At 15.3% G+C, this 15,542-nt stretch overlaps 1 protein-coding gene across 1 annotated transcript in view; it reads left to right on the top strand.

The window, feature by feature from the left end:
• LOC6032500 (hepatocyte growth factor-regulated tyrosine kinase substrate) overlaps positions 1-15,170 on the top strand; it is a 41,057-nt gene extending 25,887 nt beyond the window's left edge. Inside the window, exon 5 of the mRNA XM_038255397.1 lies at positions 14,844-15,170. The gene's annotated coding sequence lies outside the window, so the exon portion shown is untranslated. The remainder of the gene's footprint in view (positions 1-14,843) is intronic.
• Positions 15,171-15,542: the final 372 nt, after the last annotated feature.

Genomic DNA, 15,542 nt, shown 5'->3' with positions numbered 1-15,542 from the left:
AAATACTTAAATACTTAAATACTTAAATACTTAAATACTTCAATACTTAAATACTTAAATACTTAAATACTTAAATACTTAAATACTTAAATACTTAAATACTTAAATACTTAAATACTTAAATACTCATATACTAAAATACTAAAATACTAAAATACTTAAATACTTAAATACTTAAACACTTAAATACTAAAATACTAAAATACTAAAATACTTAAATACTTAAATACTTAAATACTTAAATACTTAAATACTTAAATACTTAAATACTTAAACACTTAAATACTAAAATACTAAAATACTAAAATACTTAAATACTTAAACACTTAAATACTTAAATACTTAAATCTAAAATACTTAAATACTTAAATACTAAAATACTTAAATACTTAAATACTTAAATACTTAAATACTAAAATACTTAAATACTTAAATACTTAAATACTTAAATACTTAAATGTAAATACTAAATACTTAAATACTAAAATACTTAAATACTTAAATACTTAAATACTTAAATACTTAAATACTTAAATACTTAAATACTTAAATACTTAAATACTTAAATACTTAAATACTTAAATACTTAAATACTTAAATACTTAAATACTTCAATACTTAAATACTTCAATACTTAAATACTTAAATACTTAAATACTTAAATACTTAAATACTTAAATACTTAAATACTTAAATACTTAAATACTTAAATACTTAAATACTTAAATACTTAAATACTTAAATACTTAAATACTTAAATACTTCAATACTTCAATACTTCAATACTTAAATACTTAAATACTTAAATACTTCAATACTTAAATACTTAAATACTTAAATACTTAAATACTTAAATACTTAAATACTTAAATACTTAAATACTCATATACTAAAATACTAAAATACTTAAATACTTAAATATTTAAATACTTAAATACTAAATACTAAAATACTTAAATATTTAAATACTTAAATACTTAAATACTTAAATACTTAAATACTTAAACACTTAAATACTAAAATACTAAAATACTAAAATACTTAAATACTTAAACACTTAAATACTTAAATACTTAAATCCTAAAATACTTAAATACTTAAATACTAAAATACTTAAATACTTAAATACTTAAATACTTAAATACTAAAATACTTAAATACTTAAATACTTAAATACTTAAATACTTAAATACTAAATACTTAAATACTTAAATACTAAAATGCTTAAATACTTAAATACTTAAATGCTTAAATACTTAAATACTTAAATACTTAAATACTTAAATACTTAAATACTTAAATACTTAAATACTTAAATACTTAAATACTTAAATACTTAAATACTTAATTAAATATACTTAAATACTAAAATACTTAAATACTTAAATACTTAAATACTTAAATACTTAAATACTTAAATACTTAAATACTTAAATACTTAAATACTTAAATACTTAAATACTTAAATACTTAAATACTTAAATACTTAAATACTTAAATACTTCAATACTTAAATACTTCAATACTTAAATACTTAAATACTTAAATACTTCAATACTTAAATACTTAAATACTTAAATACTTAAATACTTAAATACTTAAATACTTAAATACTTAAATACTTAAATACTTAAATACTCATATACTAAAATACTAAAATACTTAAATACTTCAATACTTAAATACTTAAATACTTAAATACTAAAATACTTAAATATTTAAATACTTAAATACTTAAATACTTAAATACTTAAATACTTAAATACTTAAATACTTAAATACTTAAATACTTAAATACTTAAATGTAAATTAAATACTTAAATACTAAAATACTTAAATACTTAAATACTTAAATGTTAAATACTTAAATACTTAAATACTTAAATACTTAAATACTAAATACTTAAATACTTAAATACTTCAATACTTAAATACTTCAATACTAAATACTTAAATACTTAAATACTTCAATACTTAAATACTTAAATACTTAAATACTTAAATACTTAAATACTTAAATACTTAAATACTCATATACTAAAATACTAAAATACTTTAATACTTAAATACTTAAATACTTAAACACTTAAATACTAAAATACTAAAATACTAAAATACTTAAATACTTAAATACTTAAATACTTAAATACTTAAATACTTAAATACTTAAATACTTAAATACTCATATACTAAAATACTAAAATACTTTAATACTTAAATACTTAAATACTTAAACACTTAAATACTAAAATACTAAAATACTAAAATACTAAAATACTAAAATACTAAAATACTAAATACTAAAATTAAAATACTAAAATACTAAAATACTAAAATACTTAAATACTTAAATATTTAAATACTTAAATACTTAAATACTAAAATACTTAAATATTTAAATACTTAAATACTTAAATACTTAAATACTTAAATACTAAACACTTATATAAAATACTAAAATACTAAAATACTTAAATACTTAAACACTTAAATACTTAAATACTTAAATCTAAAATACTAAATACTTAAATACTAAAATACTTAAATACTTAAATGCTTAAATACTTAAATACTAAAATACTTAAATACTTAAATACTTAAATACTTAAATACTTAAATACTTAAATACTTAAATACTTAAATACTAAAATACTTAAATACTTAAATACTTAAATACTTAAATACTTAAATACTTAAATACTTAAATACTTAAATACTTAAATACTTAAATACTTAAATACTTAAATACTTAAATACTTAAATACTTCAATACTTAAATACTTCAATACTTAAATACTTAAATACTTAAATACTTCAATACTTAAATACTTAAATACTTAAATACTTAAATACTTAAATACTTAAATGCTTAAATACTTAAATACTTAAATACTTAAATACTCATACTAAAATACTAAAATACTAAAATACTTAAATACTTAAATACTTAAACACTTAAATACTAAAATACTAAAATACTAAAATACTTAAATACTTAAATACTTAAATACTTAAATACTTAAATACTTAAATACTTAAATACTTAAACACTAAAATACTAAAATACTAAAATACTAAAATACTTAAATACTTAAACACTTAAATACTTAAATACTTAATCCTAAAATACTTAAATACTTAAATACTAAAATACTTAAATACTTAAATACTTAAATACTTAAATACTAAAATACTTAAATACTTAAATACTTAAATACTTAAATACTTAAATGTAAATACTTAAATACTTAAATACTAAAATGTAAATACTTAAATACTTAAATACTTAAATACTTAAATACTTAAATACTTAAATACTTAAATACTAAATACTTAAATACTTAAATGCTTAAATACTTAAATACTTAAATACTTAAATACTTCAATACTTAAATACTTCAATACTTAAATACTTAAATACTTAAATAATACTTAAATACTTAAATACTTAAATACTTAAATACTTAAATACTTAAATACTTAAATACTCATATACTAAAATACTAAAATACTTTAATACTTAAATACTTAAATACTTAAACACTTAAATACTAAAATACTAAAATACTAAAATACTTAAATACTTAAATACTAAATACTTAAATACTTAAATACTTAAATACTTAAATACTTAAATACTTAAATACTCATATACTAAAATACTAAAATACTTTAATATAAATTAAATACTTAAACACTTAAATACTAAAATACTAAAATACTAAAATACTAAAATACTAAAATACTAAAATACTAAAATACTAAAATACTAAAATACTAAAAATACTAAAATACTAAAATACTTAAATACTTAAATATTTAAATACTTAAATACTTAAATACTAAAATACTTAAATATTTAAATACTTAAATACTTAAATACTTAAATACTTAAATACTTAAACACTTAAATACTAAAATACTAAAATACTAAAATACTTAAATACTTAAACACTTAAATACTTAAATACTTAAATCCTAAAATACTTAAATACTTAAATACTAAAATACTTAAATACTTAAATACTTAAATACTTAAATACTAAAATACTTAAATACTTAAATACTTAAATACTTAAATACTTAAATACTTAAATACTTAAATACTTAAATACTAAAATACTTAAATACTTAAATACTTCAATACTTAAATACTTCAATACTTAAATACTTAAATACTTAAATACTTCAATACTTAAATACTTAAATACTTAAATACTTAAATACTTAAATACTTAAATACTTAAATACTTAAATACTCATATACTAAAATACTAAAATACTAAATACTTAAATACTTAAATACTTAAACACTTAAATACTAAAATACTAAAATACTAAAATACTTAAATACTTAAATACTTAAATACTAAATACTTAAATACTTAAATACTTAAATACTTCAATACTTAAATACTTCAATACTTCAATCTTAATACTTAAATACTTAAATACTTAAATGCTTAAATACTTAAATACTTAAATACTTCAATGCTTAAATACTTAAATACTTAAATACTTAAATACTTAAATGCTTAAATACTTAAAAATGCTTAAATACTTAAATACTTAAATACTTAAATACTTAAATGCTTCAATACTTCAATGCTTCAATGCTTCAATGCTTAATACTTAAATACTTAAATGTACACAATACTTAAATACTTAAATACTTAAATACTTAAATACTTAAATACTTAAATACTTAAATACTTAAATACTCATATACTAAAATACTAAAATACTTAAATACTTAAATATTTAAATACTTAAATACTTAAATACTAAAATACTTAAATATTTAAATACTTAAATACTTAAATACTTAAATACTTAAATACTTAAATACTTAAATACTAAATACTTAAATACTTAAATACTTAAATACTTAAATGTTAAATACTTCAATGCTTAAATGCTTCAATACTTAAATACTTAAATACTTAAATACTTCAATGCTTAAATACTTAAATACTTAAATGCAAATGCTTAAATGCTTAAATACTTAAATACTCATATACTAAAATACTAAAATACTTTAATACTTAAATACTTAAATACTTAAACACTTAAATACTAAAATACTAAAATACTAAAATACTTAAATACTTAAATACTTAAATACTTAAATACTTAAATACTTAAATACTTAAATACTTAAATACTCATATACTAAAATACTAAAATACTTTAATACTTAAATACTTAAATACTTAAACACTTAAATACTAAAATACTAAAATACTAAAATACTAAAATACTAAAATACTAAAATACTAAAATACTAAAATACTAAAATACTAAAATACTAAAATACTAAAATACTTAAATACTTAAATATTTAAATACTTAAATACTTAAATACTAAAATACTTAAATATTTAAATACTTAAATACTTAAATACTTAAATACTTAAATACTTAAACACTTAAATACTAAAATACTAAAATACTAAAATACTTAAATACTTAAACACTTAAATACTTAAATACTTAAATCCTAAAATACTTAAATACTTAAATACTAAAATACTTAAATACTTAAATACTTAAATACTTAAATACTAAAATGCTTAAATACTTAAATACTTAAATACTTAAATACTTAAATACTTAAATACTTAAAATACTAAATGCTTAAATACTTAAATACTTAAATACTTAAATACTTAAATACTTAAATACTTAAATACTTAAATACTTAAATACTTAAATACTTAAATACTTAAATACTTAAATACAAATACTAAATACTTAAATACTTCAATACTTAAATACTTCAATACTTAAATACTTAAATACTTAAATACTTCAATACTTAAATGCTTAAATACTTAAATACTTAAATACTTAAATACTTAAATGCTTAAATACTCATATACTAAAATGCTAAAATACTAAAATACTTAAATACTTAAATACTTAAATACTTAAATACTAAAATACTAAAATACTAAAATACTTAAATACTTAAATACTTAAATACTTAAATACTTAAATACTTAAATACTTAAATACTTCAATACTTAAATACTTCAATACTTAAATACTTAAATACTTAAATACTTAAATACTTCAATACTTAAATACTTAAATACTTAAATACTTAAATACTTCAATACTTAAATACTTCAATACTTCAATACTTAAATACTTAAATACTTAAATACTTAAATACTTAAATACTTAATACTTAAATACTTCAATGCTTAAATACTTCAATACTTCAATACTTAAATACTTAAATACTTAAATACTTAAATACTTAAATACTAAATACTCATATACTAAAATACTAAAATACTTTAATACTTAAATACTTAAATACTTAAACACTTAAATACTTAAATACTTAAACACTTAAATACTAAAATACTAAAATACTAAAATACTAAAATACTAAAATACTAAAATACTAAAATACTAAAATACTAAAATACTAAAATACTAAAATACTAAAATACTAAAATACTAAAATACTAAAATACTTAAATACTTAAATATTTAAATACTTAAATACTTAAATACTAAAATACTTAAATATTTAAATACTTAAATACTTAAATACTTAAATACTTAAATACTTAAACACTTAAATACTAAAATACTAAAATACTAAAATACTTAAATACTAAAATACTTAAACACTTAAATACTTAAATACTTAAATACTTAAATACTTAAATACTTAAATACTTAAATACTTAAATGCTTAAATACTTCAATACTTAAATGCTTCAATACTTAAATACTTAAATACTTAAATACTTCAATGCTTCAATGCTTAAATACTTAAATGCTTAAATACTTAAATACTAAATACTTAAATACTTAAATACTTAAATACTTAAATACTTAAATACTCATATACTAAAATACTAAAATACTAAAATACTTAAATACTTAAATACTTAAACACTTAAATACTAAAATACTAAAATACTAAAATACTTAAATACTTAAATACTTAAATACTTAAATACTTAAATACTTAAATACTTAAATACTTAAACACTTAAATACTAAAATACTAAAATACTAAAATACTTAAATACTTAAACACTTAAATACTTAAATACTTAAATCCTAAAATACTTAAATACTTAAATACTAAAATACTTAAATACTTAAATACTTAAATACTTAAATACTAAAATACTTAAATACTTAAATACTTAAATGCTTAAATACTTCAATGCTTAAATACTTAAATACTTAAATACTTAAATACTTAAATACTTAAATACTTAAATACTTAAATACTTAAATACTTAAATACTCATATACTAAAATACTAAAATACTAAAATATTAAATACTTAAATACTTAAACACTTAAATACTAAAATACTAAAATACTAAAATACTTAAATACTTAAATACTTAAATACTTAAATACTTAAATACTTAAATACTTAAATACTTAAACACTTAAATACTAAAATACTAAAATACTAAAATACTTAAATACTTAAACACTTAAATACTTAAATACTTAAATCCTAAAATACTTAAATACTTAAATACTAAAATACTTAAATGCTTAAATACTTAAATACTTAAATACTAAAATACTTAAATACTTAAATACTTAAATGCTTAAATGTAAATACTAAATACTTAAATACTTAAATACTAAAATACTTAAATGTAAATACTTAAATGCTTAAATACTTAAATACTTAAATGCTTAAATACTTAAATACTTAAATACTTAAATACTTAAATACTTAAATACTTAAATACTTAAATACTTAAATGCTTCAATGCTTAAATACTTCAATACTTAAATACTTAAATACTTAAATACTTCAATCTTAAATACTTAAATACTTAAATACTTAAATACTTAAATACTTAAATACTTAAATACTCATATACTAAAATACTAAAATACTTTAATACTTAAATACTTAAATACTTAAACACTTAAATACTAAAATACTAAAATACTAAAATACTTAAATACTTAAATACTTAAATACTTAAATACTTAAATACTTAAATACTTAAATACTTAAATACTCATATACTAAAATACTAAAATACTTTAATACTTAAATACTTAAATACTTAAACACTTAAATACTAAAATACTAAAATACTAAAATACTAAAATACTAAAATACTAAAATACTAAAATACTAAAATACTAAAATACTAAAATACTAAAATACTAAAATACTTAAATACTTAAATATTTAAATACTTAAATACTTAAATACTAAAATACTTAAATATTTAAATACTTAAATACTTAAATACTTAAATACAAATACTAAACACTTAAATACTAAAATACTAAAATACTAAAATACTTAAATACTTAAACACTTAAATACTTAAATACTTAAATCCTAAAATACTTAAATACTTAAATACTAAAATACTTAAATACTTAAATACTTAAATACTTAAATACTAAAATACTTAAATACTTAAATACTAAAATACTTAAATACTTAAATACTTAAATACTTAAATACTAAAATACTTAAATACTTAAATACTTAAATACTTAAATACTTAAATACTTAAATACTTAAATACTTAAATACTAAAATACTTAAATACTTAAATACTTCAATACTTAAATACTTCAATACTTAAATACTTAAATGCTTAAATACTTCAATACTTAAATACTTAAATACTTAAATACTTAAATACTTAAATACTTAAATACTTAAATACTCATATACTAAAATACTAAAATACTAAAATACTTAAATACTTAAATACTTAAACACTTAAATACTAAAATACTAAAATACTAAAATACTTAAATACTTAAATACTTAAATACTTAAATACTTAAATACTTAAATACTTCAATACTTAAATACTTCAATACTTCAATACTTAAATACTTAAATACTTAAATACTTAAATACTTAAATACTTAAATACTTAAATACTTCAATGTAAATACTTAAATACTTAAATACTTAAATACTTAAATACTTAAATACTTAAATACTTAAATACTTAAATACTTAAATACTTAAATACTTAAATACTTAAATGCTTCAATGCTTCAATATGTGTAAATACTTAAATGCTTAAATACTTCAATGCTTAAATACTTAAATACTTAAATACTTAAATACTTAAATACTTAAATACTTAAATACTTAAATACTCATATACTAAAATACTAAAATACTTAAATACTTAAATATTTAAATACTTAAATACTTAAATACTAAAATACTTAAATATTTAAATACTTAAATACTTAAATACTTAAATACTTAAATACTTAAATACTTAAATACTTAAATACTTAAATACTTAAATACTTCAATACTTAAATACTTCAATACTTAAATACTTAAATACTTAAATACTTAAATACTTCAATACTTAAATACTTAAATACTTAAATACTTAAATACTTAAATACTTAAATACTTAAATACTCATATACTAAAATACTAAAATACTTTAATACTTAAATACTTAAATACTTAAACACTTAAATACTAAAATACTAAAATACTAAAATACTTAAATACTTAAATACTTAAATACTTAAATACTTAAATACTTAAATACTTAAATACTTAAATACTCATATACTAAAATACTAAAATACTTTAATACTTAAATACTTAAATACTTAAACACTTAAATACTAAAATACTTAAATATTTAAATACTTAAATACTTAAATACTTAAATACTTAAATACTTAAATACTTAAATACTTAAATACTTAAATACTTAAATACTTAAATACTTCAATACTTAAATACTTCAATACTTAAATACTTAAATACTTAAATACTTCAATACTTAAATACTTAAATACTTAAATACTTAAATACTTAAATACTTAAATACTTAAATACTCATATACTAAAATACTAAAATACTTTAATACTTAAATACTTAAATACTTAAACACTTAAATACTAAAATACTAAAATACTAAAATACTTAAATACTTAAATACTTAAATACTTAAATACTTAAATACTTAAATACTTAAATACTTAAATACTCATATACTAAAATACTAAAATACTTTAATACTTAAATACTTAAATACTTAAACACTTAAATACTAAAATACTAAAATACTAAAATACTAAAATACTAAAATACTAAAATACTAAAATACTAAAATACTAAAATACTAAAATACTAAAATATAAAATACAAATACTTAAATATTTAAATACTTAAATACTTAAATACTAAAATACTTAAATATTTAAATGCTTAAATACTTAAATACTTAAATACTTAAATACTTAAACACTTAAATACTAAAATACTAAAATACTAAAATACTTAAATGCTTAAACACTTAAATACTTAAATACTTAAAATCCTAAAATACTTAAATACTTAAATACTAAAATACTAAATACTTAAATACTTAAATACTTAAATACTAAAATACTTAAATACTTAAATACTTAAATACTTAAATGTAAATACTAAATACTTAAATACTTAAATACTAAAATACTTAAATACTTAAATACTTAAATACTTAAATACTTAAATACTTAAATACTTAAATACTTAAATACTTAAATGCTAAATACTTAAATACTTAAATACTTAAATACTTAAATACTTAAATGCTTAAATACTTCAATACTTAAATACTTCAATGCTTAAATACTTAAATACTTAAATGCTAATGCTTAAATACTTAAATACTTAAATACTTAAATACTTAAATACTTAAATACTTAAATACTCATATACTAAAATACTAAAATACTAAAATACTTAAATACTTAAATACTTAAACACTTAAATACTAAAATACTAAAATACTAAAATACTTAAATACTTAAATACTTAAATACTTAAATACTTAAATACTTAAATACTTAAATACTTCAATACTTAAATACTTCAATACTTCAATACTTAAATACTTAAATACTTAAATACTTAAATACTTAAATACTTAAATACTTAAATACTTAAATACTTAAATACTTAAATACTTCAATACTTAAATACTTAAATACTTAAATACTTAAATACTTCAATACTTAAATACTTAAATACTTAAATACTTAAATACTTCAATACTTAAATACTTCAATGCTTCAATGTAAATGCTTAAATGCTTAAATACTTAAATGCTTAAATGCTTAAATACTTAAATACTTCAATGTACAAATACTTCAATGCTTCAATACTTAAATAGCTTAAATACTTAAATACTTAAATACTTAAATACTTAAATACTCATATACTAAAATACTAAAATACTTTAATACTTAAATACTAAACACTTAAATACTTAAATACTTAAACACTTAAATACTAAAATACTAAAATACTTAAATACTAAATACTTAAAATATTAAAATACTAACAATACTAAAATATTAAAATACTAAAATACAAAATACTAAAATACTAAAACAATAAAATACTAAAATACTAAAATACTAAAATACTTAAATACTTAAATATTTAAATACTTAAATACTAAATACTAAATATTAAATATTTAAATACTTAAATGCTTAAATACTTAAATACTTAAATACTTAAATAATAACAAGAAATACTCAAATATTAAAAAATACTTAAATACTAAATACTTAAATGTTAAATACTTAAATACTTAAATACTAAATACTTAAATACTTAAATACTTAAATACTTAAATACTAAATACTTAAATACTTAAATACTTAAATGCTTAAATACTTAAATACTTAAATACTTAAATACTTAAATACTTAAATACTTCAATTAATTTAAATACTTCAATACTTAAATACTTAAATACTTAAATACTTCAATACTTAAATACTTAAATACTTAAATACTAAATACTAAATACTAAATACTTAATACTTAAATACTTAAATACTTAATAACTAATATACTAAAATACTTTAAAATACTTTAATACTTAAATACTTAAATACTTAAACCTTAAATACTAAAATACTAAAATAACTAAAATACTAAAATACTAAAAATACTACAAAATACTAAAATACTAAAATACTTAAATACTAAAATACTAAAATACTAAAATATGCTAAAATACTTAAATATAAATATTTAAATACTTAAATACTTAAATACTAAATACTTAAATATTTAAATACTTAAATGTAAATACTTAAATACTTAAATACTAAACACTTAAATACTAAATACTAAAATACTACAAAATACTTAAATGTTTCTTAAACACTTCTAAATCTTAAAATACTTAAATACTTAAATACTAAAATACTTAAATACTTAAATACTTAAATACTTAAATACTTAAATACTTAAATACTTAAATACTTAAATACTTAAATACTTAAATACTTAAATACTTAAATACTTAAATAACTAAAATACTTAAATACTTAAATACTTAAATACTTAAATACTTAAATACTTAATACTTAAATACTTAAATACTTAAATACTTAAATACTTAAATACTTAAATACTTAAATACTTAAATACTTAAATACTTCCAATACTTAAATACTTAAATACTTAAATACTTAATAAATACTTCAATTAAATACTTAAATACTTAAATACTTAAATACTTAAATACTTAAATATTAACTAAAATACTAAAATACTTTAATACTTAAATACTTAAATACTTAAACACTTAAATACTAAAATACTAAAATACTAAAATACTTAAATACTTAAATACTTAAATACTTAAATACTTAAATACTTAAATACTTCAATACTTAAATACTTCAATACTTCAATACTTAAATACTTAAATACTTAAATACTTAAATGTTAAATACTACTTAAATACTTCAATACTTAAATACTTATGGCTTCAATACTTAATACTTAAATACTTAAATACTTAAATACTTAAATACTTAAATACTTAAATACTCATACTAAAATACTAAAATACTTTAATACTTAAATACTTAAATACTTAACACAAATACTAAAATACTAAAATACTAAAATACTAAAATACTTAAATATTAAATACTAAAATACTTAAATACTTAAATACTTAAATGTAAATACTAAAATACTAAATACTTAAATGTAATGTTAAATACTTAAATACTTAAATACTAAATACTTAAATACTAAAATACTTAAATACTTAAATACTTAAATACTTAAATACTTAAATACTTAAATACTTAAATACTTAAATACTTAAATACTTAAATACTTAAATACTTAAATACTTAAATACTTAAATACTTAAATACTTAAATACTTATACTTCAATACTTAAATACTTAAATACTTAAATACTTAATACTTAAATACTTATACTAAATACTTAAATACTTAAATACTTAAATACTTAAATACTTAAATACTTAAATACTATATACTAAAATACTAAAATACTTTAATACTTAAATACTTAAATACTTAAACACTTAAATACTAAAATACTAAAATACTAAAATACTTAAATACTACTACTAAATACTTAAATACTTAAATACTTAAATACTTAAATACTTCAATACTTAAATACTTCAATACTTCAATACTTAAATACTTAAATACTTAAATGTTAAATACTTAAATACTTAAATACTTAAATACTTAAATACTTCAATACTTAAATACTCAATATTAAATACTTAAATACTTAAATACTTAAATCTTAAATAAATTAAATACTTAAATACTTAAATACTAAAATACTAAAATACTTTAATACTTAAATACTAAATACTTAAACACTTAAATACTAAAATAAAATACTAAAATACTTAAATACTTAAAATACTTAAATACTTAAATACTTAAATACTTAAATACTTAAATACTTAAATACTTAAATACTTAAATACTTAAATACTTAAATACTTAAATACTTAAATACTTAAATACTAAATACTAAATACTTAAATACTTAAATACTTAAATACTTAAATACTTCAATACTTAAATACTTCAATACTTAAATACTTAAATACTTCAATACTTAAATACTTCAATACTTAAATACTTAAATACTTAAATACTTAAATACTTAAATACTTAAATACTTAAATACTTAAATACTCATATACTAAAATACTAAAATACTTTAATACTTAAATACTTAAATACTTAAACACTTTAATACTAAAATACTAAAATACTAAAATACTTAAATACTTAAATACTTAAATACTTAAATACTTAAATACTTAAATACTTAAATACTTAAATACTTAAATACTTAAATACTTAAATACTTAAATACTTAAATACTTAAATACTTAAATACTTAAATACTTAAATACTTAAATACTTAAATACTTAAATACTTAAATACTTAAATACTTAAATACTTAAATACTTAAATACTTAAATACTTAAATACTTCAATACTTCAATACTTCAATACTTCAATACTTCAATACTTCAATACTTCAATACTTCAATACTTAAATACTTAAATACTTAAATACTTAAATACTTAAATACTTAAATACTTAAATACTTAAATACTTAAATACTTTAATACTTTAATACTTTAATACTTTAATACTTTAATACTTTAATACTTTAATACTTTAATACTTTAATACTTTAATACTTTAATACTTTAATACTTTAATACTTTAATACTTTAATACTTTAATACTTTAATACTTTAATACTTTAATACTTTAATACTTTAATAATTTAATACTTAAATACTTAACGACATAAAATTTCAAAAATGTACAAGTTTTTTCAGTGAAAATTAAGTGTCTTGCAATAGTTGTTTTTTGCCCTCTGATTTTTCGGTGAAATTTGGAAAAGAGGAGTCAATATCTCTAAATAAAATTTGCAATTGCCTAAGATAGATTTTAAGTTTTATTAGTAAATCAAAAATATTAAAACAACATTCATGCTTCTTTTCAGGATAAGGCGAGTTTGCAGCTAGATGCACGCATACATCTCCCAATCGAAGTATGAAAAACGAATGTTCTATTGTGTATCGGAAAGAAAATCGCACTAAATATATGTAAAAAAAAACGTAATTGCCGTATAAATGCTTATTATTCGCGTTAGATATTGCAACACGATGAAAAGAGTTATTTGATTGGATGCCACTTGATTTGATTGTGTTATTTAAGATTATCATAAACTTTGACATTTTCAAAAAAAAAAAAAAAAAAAACACGATCGGATTGATGGTTTAAATTTAGTTTCAGTTGGAAATTTTAAGAAAAATGATAAATACTATAGCTCATCATAAGATTATTTTTAGCACGGCATAGCAATATTCAGCAACAAACTCATATATTATATTTCCTATCCTATTCCAATAAAATGCTTACTCAAATTAATCAACTTCAGCGTGTTAGTACGTGTGTTCAATGTTCATGATTGATCCGAAAAACATCCTTCAACCGATACTTACGCGTGATTCGCGCTTCATTGACAAACTGCTTTGCCTAATTAGATTCGTTAGATCAACGTACGCCGCCGCCTCACGCGTTGACACTGCGGAAGATCTCCGTGGCGAACATAGAGATGCTGCGAAAAAAAATAACGAGAATGAGGACACCGACCGGTGTGCGCGACCGCATACGATTCTACACCTAAACCAAAAAGCCA

This window comes from Culex quinquefasciatus, chromosome 2 (genome assembly GCF_015732765.1).
Source record: "Culex quinquefasciatus strain JHB chromosome 2, VPISU_Cqui_1.0_pri_paternal, whole genome shotgun sequence".
NCBI lineage: Eukaryota > Metazoa > Arthropoda > Insecta > Diptera > Culicidae > Culex > Culex quinquefasciatus.
Note: the sequence above shows the minus strand (reverse complement) of the source record. Positions and strands in the feature narration are given on the sequence as shown.